This window comes from Schistocerca serialis, chromosome 10 (genome assembly GCF_023864345.2).
Source record: "Schistocerca serialis cubense isolate TAMUIC-IGC-003099 chromosome 10, iqSchSeri2.2, whole genome shotgun sequence".
Lineage (NCBI taxonomy): Eukaryota > Metazoa > Arthropoda > Insecta > Orthoptera > Acrididae > Schistocerca > Schistocerca serialis.
Genome location: NC_064647.1, coordinates 222,679,330 through 222,692,583, shown reverse-complemented (window position 1 = coordinate 222,692,583; position 13,254 = coordinate 222,679,330). Strand labels below are relative to the sequence as shown.

The 13,254-nt window shown below is 41.9% G+C and overlaps 1 pseudogene; it reads left to right on the top strand.

Annotated features, from left to right (window-relative positions):
* Window positions 1-11,695: 11,695 nt before the first annotated feature.
* Window positions 11,696-11,813, top strand: LOC126425603 (5S ribosomal RNA; annotated as a pseudogene).
* Window positions 11,814-13,254: the final 1,441 nt, after the last annotated feature.

Genomic DNA, 13,254 nt, shown 5'->3' with positions numbered 1-13,254 from the left:
GCTGCACCGTAGAGGAAAAATTGGTAGTTTCTGTTATAACGGAAGTTCCCACTGAACCGTAGATTGAACGGTAGATTGGTAGGGAGATTACCGAACAAACCGAACCGCAGGTTGCTCTAACCGCCCGTACTCCACAAGGGAAAAACGTACCGCCCAGTTTATAAACAACCACCTTCCCGCGGATGGGTAAACGGAGAAGAATGGTGGGACGACCCCAAAGCAAAACGGCAGGTGACCTCACCAAGAAAACAAGTAGAATTTAACAAGAGTAAATCACACAAGATATCACCAATCACTTAACTTCTAATAAACTGCGATTTCTCGAGAAAACCTGGCGCAGCACCCCCAAATCGCTCTCCCGAACCGTCCGCTGCCAGCCGCTTCAACGGACGCAGGAAGGCGCGCCGATCTCCCGTCTCACGGCGTCGCAGCTCGCACCGGCCAGATTGATGTCGTGGGTTGACTCCTGTTGCTGTCGTGTCGATCGCGAAGCCACTACCCCTCGCTATACGCCGCGGCCCACTGGACTCACGTGGCGACCTCACATGCGCCGACGCTCAAGACGGACAAGTCATCTTGTGTCTCAGTGCGCAACCGATCGATCCAACCGCCAATGACCATTGCCTGAGCAAACTCGAGCTGACTGGCGGCCTAACACGCAGACTCAGATGCAGGCAGAGGTTCGAGTCCTCCCTTGGGCATGGGTGTTTGTGTTTGTCCCTAGAGTAATTTAGGTTAAGTAGTGTGTAAGCTTAGGGACTGATGACCTTAGTAGTTAACTCCCATAAGATTTCACACTTTTTTTTTTCAGATGCAGGAACTAAGCCCCGACCGGGCGACCACTCGCTGAGTTCTCTTACTGGCGGAGTGGAAACTCATTTTGCCGGCTTTAAAGGTTGATCCGAACGACAGACATACTAGCACTCCGAACGACAGACAGACACTAACTGCCTAACAAATGCGGACGAGAGACAGACTAGCAAGCTGGGGACGAGAGACTGACCCAGACTCACCGACTGGCGAGCTCATAGCGCCCCTTAAATGCACGTGAACAGGCAACCTTTCCCCTTTCCCACCAAAGCTGCGATTGCCACAGCGGCGAAACCGCCAGAAATGGAGGGCGACTGCTTCACACTACGCACTGCGGCGCGCTCTTCAAAACAACAATTTTTACCACGGCTCAAGAAGTATATGTACACATCAGAAGTGTGCAGTATGCAGTAGTGAATAAAATACCGTCACAGCCTTTCAAAATTACCAAAGGATCGAAACAGGGATGCTGCTTGCCCCTTGCAACGTTTTAAATATACATTCAGAAAGCCATAGACTTGTGGAGTAGGAATTGCGCAGGAATGGACTTTAAGATAGCAAAGGATCAACGTATGTACACCCAGTTTTTTCTAGATGATCAGGTATGGAGGCTAGTGAAGAAGATGATACCCGTTTCAAGCTAAGAAAATTACTAGAAGCATATCATAAGTCAAGTTGGAAAGTAAAGTTTTAAAGGGCTAAATTCCTATTCAGAGGAGAAAGTGCAATAACAGTATATGGACAGTACATCAGCGTATATGAAAAATGTAAATATCTGGTAGCATCCTATTGGAAGACGGAACAAGTGACTGTGAAGTACAGAAACGAGTAGCCCATGGGAAAACAGCAACCCAAGAGCTTAACCAGATGCTCTATATAAGTACTGTGGAGCCTATACCGACCTCTGGACGTGAGTGCTGGGAGCTTACTGGAAAAAAATGGAACTTGTAGAAAAGGGCTATCTCAGGGGATTGTGTAGAACTTCTCGGCGAGACTACGGAAAAAATCCTAGGTGTCTACACCGAAATTCCCGCATTTCCAATATGCTCCCAACACAAAATTAAATGAAACAAATGTATCTCCTTCTCAAAACTATGTTGTACATCGAGTTTAATTTTCAAGAAATCATTAGATCAGAACACTTCCATGTGAGCCCCTGTGGTGCCACGAAGGATGTCTGTATTCAGTTTCCACGCAGGTCCGATGCAAAATGTCCAATGGGTGGTAGTGATAACTTTCACAATCCGAGTACAGAGGTCTTGAAGGTCCTGCACTGCAGCAGCGAAAACTCTGTCGATCACGTAGTCCTAGAGAAAAAGTCCTGTTGTTTTACATCAGGAGAACATGAAGGCCAATTCTCCTCCAATTCAGCGTTGGAAATGTTGGATTCAGTTATCTGAACATCCAACAACCAGTTAGGTGGAGCACCACCTTGGTGAAAGGAAAGGTTTGTGCCGTATGCTTGGCTGTTACCGAGGCTACGCCACCGTCTAAGCACCGAGACCGCTACGCCATCTGAATGAAACAAGAATACCCATACGGCTGGCGCCTGAACAGCCGGCACACCCGCCACACAACACTGCCTTGAGGGTTGCCGTCCAGCCAGACGCCTGCAGTTGAAGTTGCAGTAAGGAGGGAGCCACGGTCGCCGGACACCGCCGGCACTATTTCGCATCCGCGAAACTATGTGACGCCAGCCACTTCCGTGTATCCATAGCCAGGTAGCCTTTGTACGATCGCCGCCTGCAGTTCTCAATCAGTCGCACGCCGAGTCTGCTGCCAAGTGTGATTGGCCAGTAAACGGCGAGCCACAATGCTGCACTGCTGCAACACGACAAAGCCTGTGCAATACCAATTCCGAACTTGGAGAGTAACTTATGAGGGCAGACTGTGTGATTTCCCTCGCACCTTTGTACAACTTTACTCAATGAGTGGCAATCATTCTTATTAAATCAGGACAATCTCTTGTATTCTTTCATAGAGAACCAGTATTCTGTTATTCATGCTTTTTGTTGCTTTCTTATAGAAGTAAATTTCTATTGTTCAGTGCTACCTGGGAACCTTTTCTGTGTGCACTATCCCACAATGGGAAACTTCAAACTGGACAAAAACCAAAATTTCCTACATGTCTAGGTGTGTCGTTCCTGTGACACTCTCCTCAGCAAAGAAGAATGGTTCTCTTTACACACATGAGGCCACACCAAAAGTTCACTTTCAAGCTATCCCAAACCTTTACCCTTACAGTGTGTGTATTCTGTGATCCCCCAGATGCCAACGTTATGTTTATTCACAGATTCAGGGACATGGAATATGACCTTATTACAAGACATTACACTTGACTAGGAACCAGGATTCCGGTCGATTCAGTTAAGCATTTCACAAGCAAATCCATAGAGCCGTTGTTTATCATTTGTCTTTATGGCCTGCATAAGCTTCATCTTGTAGAAGGACAGAAGCAACCACTTCCTGCACATGGCACATGGCATTTGAAGTTCCGTGAAGCTTGACGAATTTATTTCCGTGAGCTTCTTTGGAAAGCTTGGCGTACATTCTCCCCTTGGTCTTTGGAGACACGCCGATCCCCTGCATGTCGCTTGAGGGTGGTGCCAGAGTCCAGAAACTGTCTATTCAATAGTTTTATTTTCTTGGCATCTGATGTTACTTTCATGCAAACAGATGAAACTGTCTTTGCACCACTACAATGAATTTAAACTCTGCATACCAAACCACAGTTTGTGCCTTCTCCTAACCTGAGCATTTTTACTTGGACGGACAGCAAACATTGACAAAAATTACGCAGCAGCTTTAGGTCCTTCTGCACTCAACGGACAAGCCACACCTGAAACAAAGAAAGATTTACATTTTGTAATCCGCCTCAAAAAATAGTTCAATTTGGTGCAAATACATTGTACAACGATAAGGGCAATAACCCAGAATCAAGAATGCATCACAGGTGGAACAGGAGAACGGCGGCTCGCCTGGTGTGGACATAAAATGCGAATGACAGATCACATATGGCCAAAGAAGAACTGAATGTACTATCCTCAGGGCAGAAAGAGAAAGGGAAGAGCGAAGGTTGCCTGGTTGGAGAGGGTAAAGGAGGCCGTGAGAAAAAGAACAAGACAGGGAAGTATGGGATATACAAACCGATAACGACAGATTTTTGGGATGCGGCGGCAGAAGCAAGAACCACATAGGATAAGAGAAACCGCCTGTAAACGGATTCTGTTTCATGTAATTTACTTTTTCCAATTACCAGCGAGACCTAACGGCGAAAATATTTGTCACCCTGTTAAAACAGCTGACTGATAGCTTTGAAGCGCTTTACACAGGAGAATGTGAGATGTAACTTTCAGTTTAATTTAAATCTGCTTCACCTCTATTACTAACCCCTGTATCGTTAGATGCTTCTCGAACTTCTGTTCCAACTATTATTGCACTAAAAGTTAGAATTGCTACACGAAATTTCTACCAAAACAACTTGTGAAATTCCTGTTGAGTTAAAACCTGCATATTGTGTTCACAAGACATGCCGTAATCTTATTACATAAAATCTCTTGATTAAGCAAGCCGAATCTGAATGAACCAGTAAACGCCAGATTCTTTAAGGCATCAAATTTTCATGTGTAAAACTGCTTCAGATGTCTGATTATTCTACAAATGTATTAAGAATGACTTCTAAGTGCGTGAGAGTAAAAATCATTAGGGAAGGTTTGAAATAATGTTTAAAATATTCTGAAAGTCATTAAGGTAACTTGACAGTGATTGCCCAGAAAATACTAACAATTTCCCCACAGTTTACACGGCTCTGACAAAAAGTCCTGAACTCTTAGTAGGATAAAAACTGTAGGAGAATAGGAATGTTTTTTGCTCAACATTTCGATATACACTCAATCACGTTGATTTTATTACTTTTTTTTGTGAACATCAGTAAATTAAATTTTATATGCTGGTTCAGACTTGGACTCTATGCACCGACTATCTATCTTTTTTAGATGATTGAAACTTAAAGTACGCATTAACAATATGTCTATCTAAAAGTAGACCACAATCATGTCTTTCAGCCGCAAGTTTTTATTCTAGAAATATATACATTAGATAATCAAAATTAAGGTTACTTTTTTGTAATCAATCAGAACGCATCTTCCTTCCTGTCGATAGTATTTTATTGTTTGTAGTCTCCTTACCTCCAAACAGTATCCTGAAAATTTCAGACAGCTAGCTCAAATAGGTTTTTGTGCGTAGAATAAACACGTTAGAAAATTTAACTCTCGAGAAATTCAATTCAAATTTATATTTTATCTGTGATTCACCTCAGTTATTCCTGATACACATAATGCATTCCAGTATCGTAATCATCTTGGTTTACGTGTTTCTTATCTTCTCTCTTCTCGTTCCTCCTTGTTATTCTGGCGCCTTAAGTTGTCTCAAGAAACCACTTTTCAGCTTCAGCCACAGTCACGAAATCGTTTGGCAATAGTGTTTCTCTCAAATTAAGCTCAGAATAAATTCCTAGCAACTCTAGAACTTCATATCTGTTAACTCCCCCACATTAAAACAAATTACAGGCGCAATAATTTTCCAGAATGACAAAAAACAGTAACTCAAACTACAGAACAGTTTATAAGAAAGTAATGCTATAAAACCAAAGATATACAGGGAAAAAGTAAGAGAATCGCAAAGCGCATCTCCTAACAGGGCTTCCAACTTCAAAAACAGTTGTATAGCATATGATTCTCGAAGAGGAGTCTAACAACAACACTGACGTATGAAAGTACTGGAAATATGTGTTTGGACGCACACCGAGAGATTTTTAACTTCATTTTTAAACTTCTTCCTGATGTCCAGTTCAGATCTTTTAAGTACTATTATTTAAAAAAAACTCTAAACATCGATTTAAAAAAAAATTAAAATCAATTATCTGAACCGGTTTCGAAGGCAAGTTTCCTTAAGTGCTTTCATTATGTAATACAATAAGAATACAGGTGAGTAAACAACCTAGTAAGTGGGGCAACCACAGATATGAATAGTCATCTTGCATATTACTAAAACGGGTTCAGCTGTATTTAGTCCTTTATTATTGGATTACTACCAGTTTCGTGGCACTAAAAGCCACATCTTCAAGTGAACACTGCTTCTCCGATCTTTACGGAACCTCGTACAGGGGACGCATCCGCGTTCTGGAGATGGGCTTTTAGTGCTACGAAACCGGTAGTGATCTAATAATAAAGGAGGTGAGTAATTAGGGCTCCATTTTCAGTAAAAGCTAGTTTTTGACGCATCACAGTGTTTATGACGTAATATCTACTGAACTACGTTTCCTACAATGATATCATTTCGCATGTACATACAATGATATAACCAGATACTGCCTGCAAACTGTGTTGGAAAAAGAGCCAGTAGTATAGCAGTAATAATTTAAAACGTCACACCTGACGGGGAATTTTGGCTGCATGAACAGCGAAAATATAGTAAGCGATAAACTTTTCGCTTTCTTCTTTTTTTTAGGGGACAGTTAAAAAAATTCGTAAAGATTTGAAATTACATGTAAAGTTTGTTGGAAGTCGCTTAAAGCTCTCTTACTCAAATGCTGGATGAATAAAGTGCAGGACACCCCAAAGGTGAGAGGAATGGGAATCGCAGAAATCAAACACCTCAATGGTGTCAGGCAAGCGCTCACTGAAATCTAGCATCCCAATGGTGAGAGGCAAGGGCTCTTGGCGAAATCAAACGGCCAGTGGTGAGAGGCAAGGGGGCTCACCGAACCCAGAGACCTTAAAGGTGAGAGGCAACGAGACACGCCAATATCAAAAACCTCAGTGGTGTCAGGTAAGGGCTCACTGAAATCTAGCATCCCAACGGTGAGAGGCAAGGGCACTCAGCGAAATCAAGCAGCCAGTGGTGAGAGGCAAGGGGGCTCACCGAAACTAGACACCTCAAAGGTGAGAGGCAACGAGACACGCCAATATCAAATACCTCAATGGTGTCAGGCAAGGGCTCACTGAAATCTAGCATCCCAACGGTGAGAGGCAAGGGCACTCAGCGAAATTAAGCAGCCAGTGGTGAGAGGCAAGGGGGCTCACCGAAACCAGACACCTCAAAGGTGAGAGGCAATGAGGCAGGCCAATATCAAAAACCTCAATGGTGTCAGGTAAGCGCTCACTGATATCTAGCATCCCAACGGTGAGACGCAAGGGCACTCAGCTAAATCAAGCAGCCAGTGGTGAGAGGCAAGGGGGCTCACCGAAACCAGACACTCAAAGGTGAGAGGCAATGAGACACACCAATATCAAAAACCTCAATGGTGTCAGGCAAGGGCTCAGTGAAATCTAGCATCCCAATGGTGAGAGGCAAGGGCTCTCAGCGAAATCAAGCAGCCCAGTGGTGAGGGGCAAGGGGGCTCACCGAAACCAGACACCTCAAAGGTGAGAGGCAACGAGACACGCCAATATCAAAAACCTCAATGGTGTCAGCCAAGGGCTCAGTGAAATCTAGCATCCCAATGGTGAGAGGCAAGGGCATTCAGCGAAATCGAGCAGCCCAGTGGTGAGAGGCAAGGGGACTCGCAGAAATCAGGCACCCCAACCGTGAGAGGCGAGAATAGTAACCGAAAGCAAACACCCAGTGGTGAAAGGCAAGGGAACTCGCTGAAATCAAGCACGCCGATGATAAGAGGCAAAGGCCCTCAGCGAAATCAAGTACCCCAATGGTGAGAGGTAAGAGACTCACCAATGTCAAGCATCCCTGTAGCAACAGAAAATTATTACACCCACATCGTTGTTTCTGGATCACATAGTTTCTAAGCAGACCCTGAAACGGCCAACCATATTGTACTGTATAGTTAAATCTGCAACACTAAAGTAAATTTCTAACATAAATATCAACCCTTAGATAACAAAGGTTTACATTTACATCGCACATGAAGTGTAGAATCAGATGCGTCGTTTCTTAATTGCAAAAACAGGCACCTTGGTATCTGTCCAATACAGCACCATCTACCACGAATGGAAAGCAATTGTTTGATGAAATCGTATTTACTTTTGGTGTAGACTCCAAATATGCAGTAAATTGGGGGGTTCCCACCAGAAAACACAAAGTTACCGCTTCCACGCAGGAGGGTGGTAAGGAAGGGGCCAGTTATACCACAAACAGATCTCCCATTTACTAATATTAACTTTTCACCTAGAACAATTCGTCTTAGTGACACGTAATTGTTTCAGCTTAAAGCAAACAGCTTGTACATACTGCCACTTACATCATCTGCCACAGGTTTGGTATCCTATCTTAAGGTGCATGAAATATTTTCCGGGACAGTTTTGTTTCGTCCACCCTGAACATAACACATGGCCAAACGTGCAGCCTCAAGCCATACGCCGCAAAAAGCAGACTGTGCAATCAGATTCACTCTGTGGGTACAGGAAACGTTAGCACGCAGATGTCAGTTAATTACGAGTTTAATTGCACATCAGAATGCTAATCAAGGCAGGTATGCAAACAGACTCGGTGCCATGAAACCCGAAACACATCGCAGGTAAACATTTACGCGACTAGCGATCACGTGGACACTGTAATGGATCTTGTCGATGGTACACTCTCATTGTCTACTAAAGAACACGATACAAACATTTAATTCACTTAGCGGTTCGCTAATGTTTCTCGAACAAAGTAATTTTCTTTATTTTTATTCTACATCCACACAGATATTAACGTATTATTCGCTTGTGTGCTGATATGAAAAGTGTATTAAAACGTTACATTCATTCAAATACTGCAACACTAAAATCGTCAGATATAGTTTGTACATCAATGTAACTAATAACTTTGATTCTAATTATTACTAGTAGCTGACAAACCCGGCATTGCCCCGGTATTCATTTTCCCAGTTTCCTATTAAACCGAAAACAAAAAAAAAACTGTGTTTGTATAGTACTATCGACAAAATTTCATTCGTGAAAACACGTTTGCAGTTATGAAAAGTCGTACAAAGAAATATGCCTAATATACAAATGTATAAGTACAATAAGCAAATTAAGAAGCATAGTATGCAAAATACAAATTCTCTGTAACGCTTATGTAGCTGAGTGCGTGACTATAAACAATACTTATAATTACATGTCTAGACAGCTGGGCGCAGCTGCTCCGCGTGTGTACAACGCGATTTTGTAGACGTCTCTATGGCAACGCCTCTTCATAGCCCTATACAAGGCTATTGTTTTCTCCTACAGCCGCTTCCCCTTCGCAGTTGAAAGCTGTCAAAAGCGCAGCCAGGTGTCAGGGAGTTCCTTCGTTCACTCAAGGAATAAATGTATTAAAACGTCATGCATGACACGGCATTTTTACACAGATCTGTGTATATGACGTTCTTACCCTCACATCGACCGTTGCCTGACGGTAAGGGATATTTGTACCAAGTTCGGTTACAATCGGTCCAGTGATTTAGGGGGAGACGTGGAACATACACGCACACCTACATCCATTACATCCATTGGTGATTATTGTCGGTATCGATGCTGCGTATTGAAATAATAACATCAAAAATGAATTACAAACGCAACAAATCAGAACAATACTCACGACAGCATTGTGTGAAGAATTTGAGGCCACATTCTCGTGATATTAATAAGAAAGGACTTCATCGACACTAAAATAATACTCAATAATTATTGTCAGTGACATAATTTTATTTTCTGTGAAAATCATATCTCAGGCAATACTCATGGAAAAAGATAATGAAAATCTTCATCTTTTGTTATCTGTGATTCTTCTAGAATAATCCTTCTTCTTATTCGAACTGTTGTAATGCCGAACGTGGTTGATGTCTCGTAACACAGAGGTCTGTAAAAAATTTTATTATGTTGCTAATTTAATATTTGAAAAACAGAGGTTATCTATCAATGAAATGAATCTACTTAGTTTGGAGTTTTATTTCATTGTGATTCTCGTCCTATATAAATGTTAAATTTTCTGATCAGCTACAAAGAAGCGCAGCCATTGATCTACACGGAGGTTTATTGGTAAATGCTGAATAATAAGCGATTATCATTGAGCAATATTATCAAATGTTAATGCATATAGTGAAGTTACAAAAAGATTTAAAACTATATATATTTTTGTTAGTAGTACAAGAGGGCCTGAAGCAGAATCTATAAGTGATTGTCTTATGTTAGCCGCCGCCATCTTAGTGAAATATTGCAGCGGCATTTTTAAACTGATTTTCTATACGGACATAAATGTTATTGGTCATAATTGCGATAATAATTGTGTATTGGTGGCCCAGAACCCACTTTGAGGAAATAAATTCGACTTAGATCGCGAATAAACTTTAAATGTAGTGCTAATAACATCTTACGCGATAGAAATTCTTATCTGCTGATGTATGAAGCCTGGTTATTTCGCAACAGCTTTTATGAAGTATTGTCGCAGAAAAAATACATTAGTGTTATGTGCGTGTAATATTGTGTGACAAAACTGTAATTTTGCTTAAAGGAAAGTGCTGCCACCTCGAATAACAGTAGCGTTAAGTTCGATAAACGTTCTGCAACTTAGTGCCATTTACACTGCTTGACAGACAACATTGCTACTCGTTCGCAGGTGGAGGTTTCTTTAACAAAATAACGATCATTAGCCGGGAAAAGCAGTGTTTAAATAAAACCTCATGTTAAATTGCTGAAACTGTACAACACGCAATCAAACCACAACACACGCACGCCACACTTATAATGAATGGTCATGTCATATATCATTTTCGACTGATTTTGGCTGAATGATGGGAAGTTGTTAGTTGTTGTAATACAGGAGCTGTAGTCAGATATGAATTGCAGCCAGACATAATTTTCGATGAAGTTTCATCGATGGAATGTATTCTGAAAAGATTAATATTTAAAGTGTTCATAAAAATGTAAAACATGGAAAAAATTATATTTACATTTTACATTTCATTTAAGGACTTACATAAAACGAAACTGTACCCAAAAATCACTTCTCCAAGCAGTAATATTTCATCTTGTGAAAAACTGTGCCAACTATCACAACGCCGAGTGAGGGACAGAGATCAAAGGTTAAGCAGAAAGCAAAATCACAACTATTCAGAGTAAAGTTGAGGAACGTTCGAACCTTCATCTCCTACTGTTTTCCAAGGTGTTGAGGAATATTCAGTTCAGAATAAAGTTGAGGAATATTCACGCAAACGAGATCCTGCGACAGTGACGATTATTAAACATTAACATCATGTAGATTGCTTCAGTATAATGCGGATAAAAGAACACTTAGTGATCAAATTTTAAACACAGCTTTTTTTTTACATCTGCTGTGTATCTCTCTCTGTCCTCATTACAATAAAAAATCTATTCACACATTAGTTTTATTGATTTTTGAGTTCAAAGTGCAGTATGAACCTAAGAAATTTAGCTGCACTGAGGGTGGTGATTGTGCGCTTCTGCACAGGCAGCCAAAGCAAACTTCAACCAGGCCTGACAATCGGCTATATCAGTAAACAATAGCGGAAATTATAACAATCGGCATTTCTAAATCTGTGACGTTGGTTCCTAGATCCTCTTTTCACAAGAGCGAATGGAAGCGAACACAAATAAATGTGCATTTGCAGACGACTTGGCAATGTGAACTACCATTCGCTCGTATGATATTTGTAGATAACCCTTTACACATAAGAGAACGGAACACAGTGTGACATAAAAAACACAATCTATGAACGCTGCGTTATTGTTTTCTCGTGCTAATCATTGGCACACAAGGTCCAATACGACATTTTTACACACGAGAATAGTAATTAAGTGAATGAGTACAATTTTGTTAGAAATGGCTGAAGCGATGCTATGTGGAACACAAGCACCGGGCGTGTAATAATGTTGTACCCAACATCAACACAGGCAAGGGCCTTGCCGCAGTGGATACACCGGATCCCGTGAGATCACCGAAGTTAAGCGCTGTCGGGCGTGGTCGGCACTTGGATGGGTGACCATCCAGGCCACCATGCGCTGTTGCCGTTCTTCGGGGTGCACTCGGCCTTGTGATGCCAATTGAGGAGCTATTCGACCGAGCAGTAGCGGCTTCGGTCAAAGAAAACCACCATAACGTCCGGGAGAGCAGTGTGCTGACCACACGCCCCTCCTATTCACATCCTCAGCTGAAGATGACACGGCGGTCGGATGGTCCCGATGGGCCACTTGTGGCCTGAAGACGGAGTGCTTTTTGAGTGCAACGTCAACACCGAGAATAACTGAAGAACAAACAAGTAGTGAGCTCACTGCCTCATAGTGTGCAAGCAGGCACCTGAGGAACCCCTGGTTTACCACTTAGACAACAGTACAGAGCAGTCACAACGCTCTTCTGTAACAAAGTTTCATGTAGCAACTCCACCTAGGGATGACACAAGAATGCCTTGTTGATTTTGTTGTGGTCTTCAGTCCTGAGGCTGCTTTGATGCAGCTCTCCATGCTACTCTATCCCGTGCAAGCTTCATCTCCCAGTACCTACCGCAACCTACATCCTTCTGAATCTGATTAGTGTATTCATCTCTTGGGCTCCCTCTACGATTTTTACCCTCCACGCTGCCCTCCAATACTAAATTGGTGATCCCTTGATGCCTCAGAACATGTCCTACCAACCGATCCCTTCTTCTAGTGAAGTTGTGCCACAAACTCCTCTTCTCCCCAATTATATTCAATACCTCCTCATTAGTTATGTGATCTACCCATCTAATCTTCAGCATTCCTCTGTAGCAACACATTTCAAAAGCTTCTATTCTCTTCTTCGCCAAATTATTTATCGTCCATGTTTCACATCCATACATGGCTACACTCCATACAAATACTTTCAAAAATGGCTTCCTGACACTTAAATCTATATTCGATGTTAACAAATTTCTCTTCATCAGAAACGCTTTCCTTGCCATTGCCAGTCTACATTTTATATCCTCCCTACTTCGACCATCATCAGTTATTTTGATCCCCAAATAGCAAAACTCCTTTACTACTTTAAGTGTCTCATTTCCTAATCTAATTCCCTCAGCATCACCCGACTTAATTTGACTACATTCCATTATCCTCGTTTCCCTTTTGTTGATGTTCACCTTATATCCTCCTTTCAAGACACTATCCATTCCGTTCAACTGCTCTTCCAAGTCCTTTGCTGTCTCTGACAGAATTATAATGTCATCGGCGAACCTCAAAGTTTTTATTTCTTCTCCATGGATTTTAATACCTACTCCGAATTTTTCTTTTGTTTCTTTCACTGCTTGCTCAATGTACAGATTGAATAACATCGGGGAGAGACTACAACCCTGTCTCACTCCCTTCCCAACCACTGCTTCCCTTTCATGTTCCTCGACTCTTATAACTGCCATCTGGTTTCTGTACAAATTGTAAATAGCCTTTCGCTCCCTGTATTTTACCCCTGCCACCTTCAGAATTTGAAAGAGAGTATTCC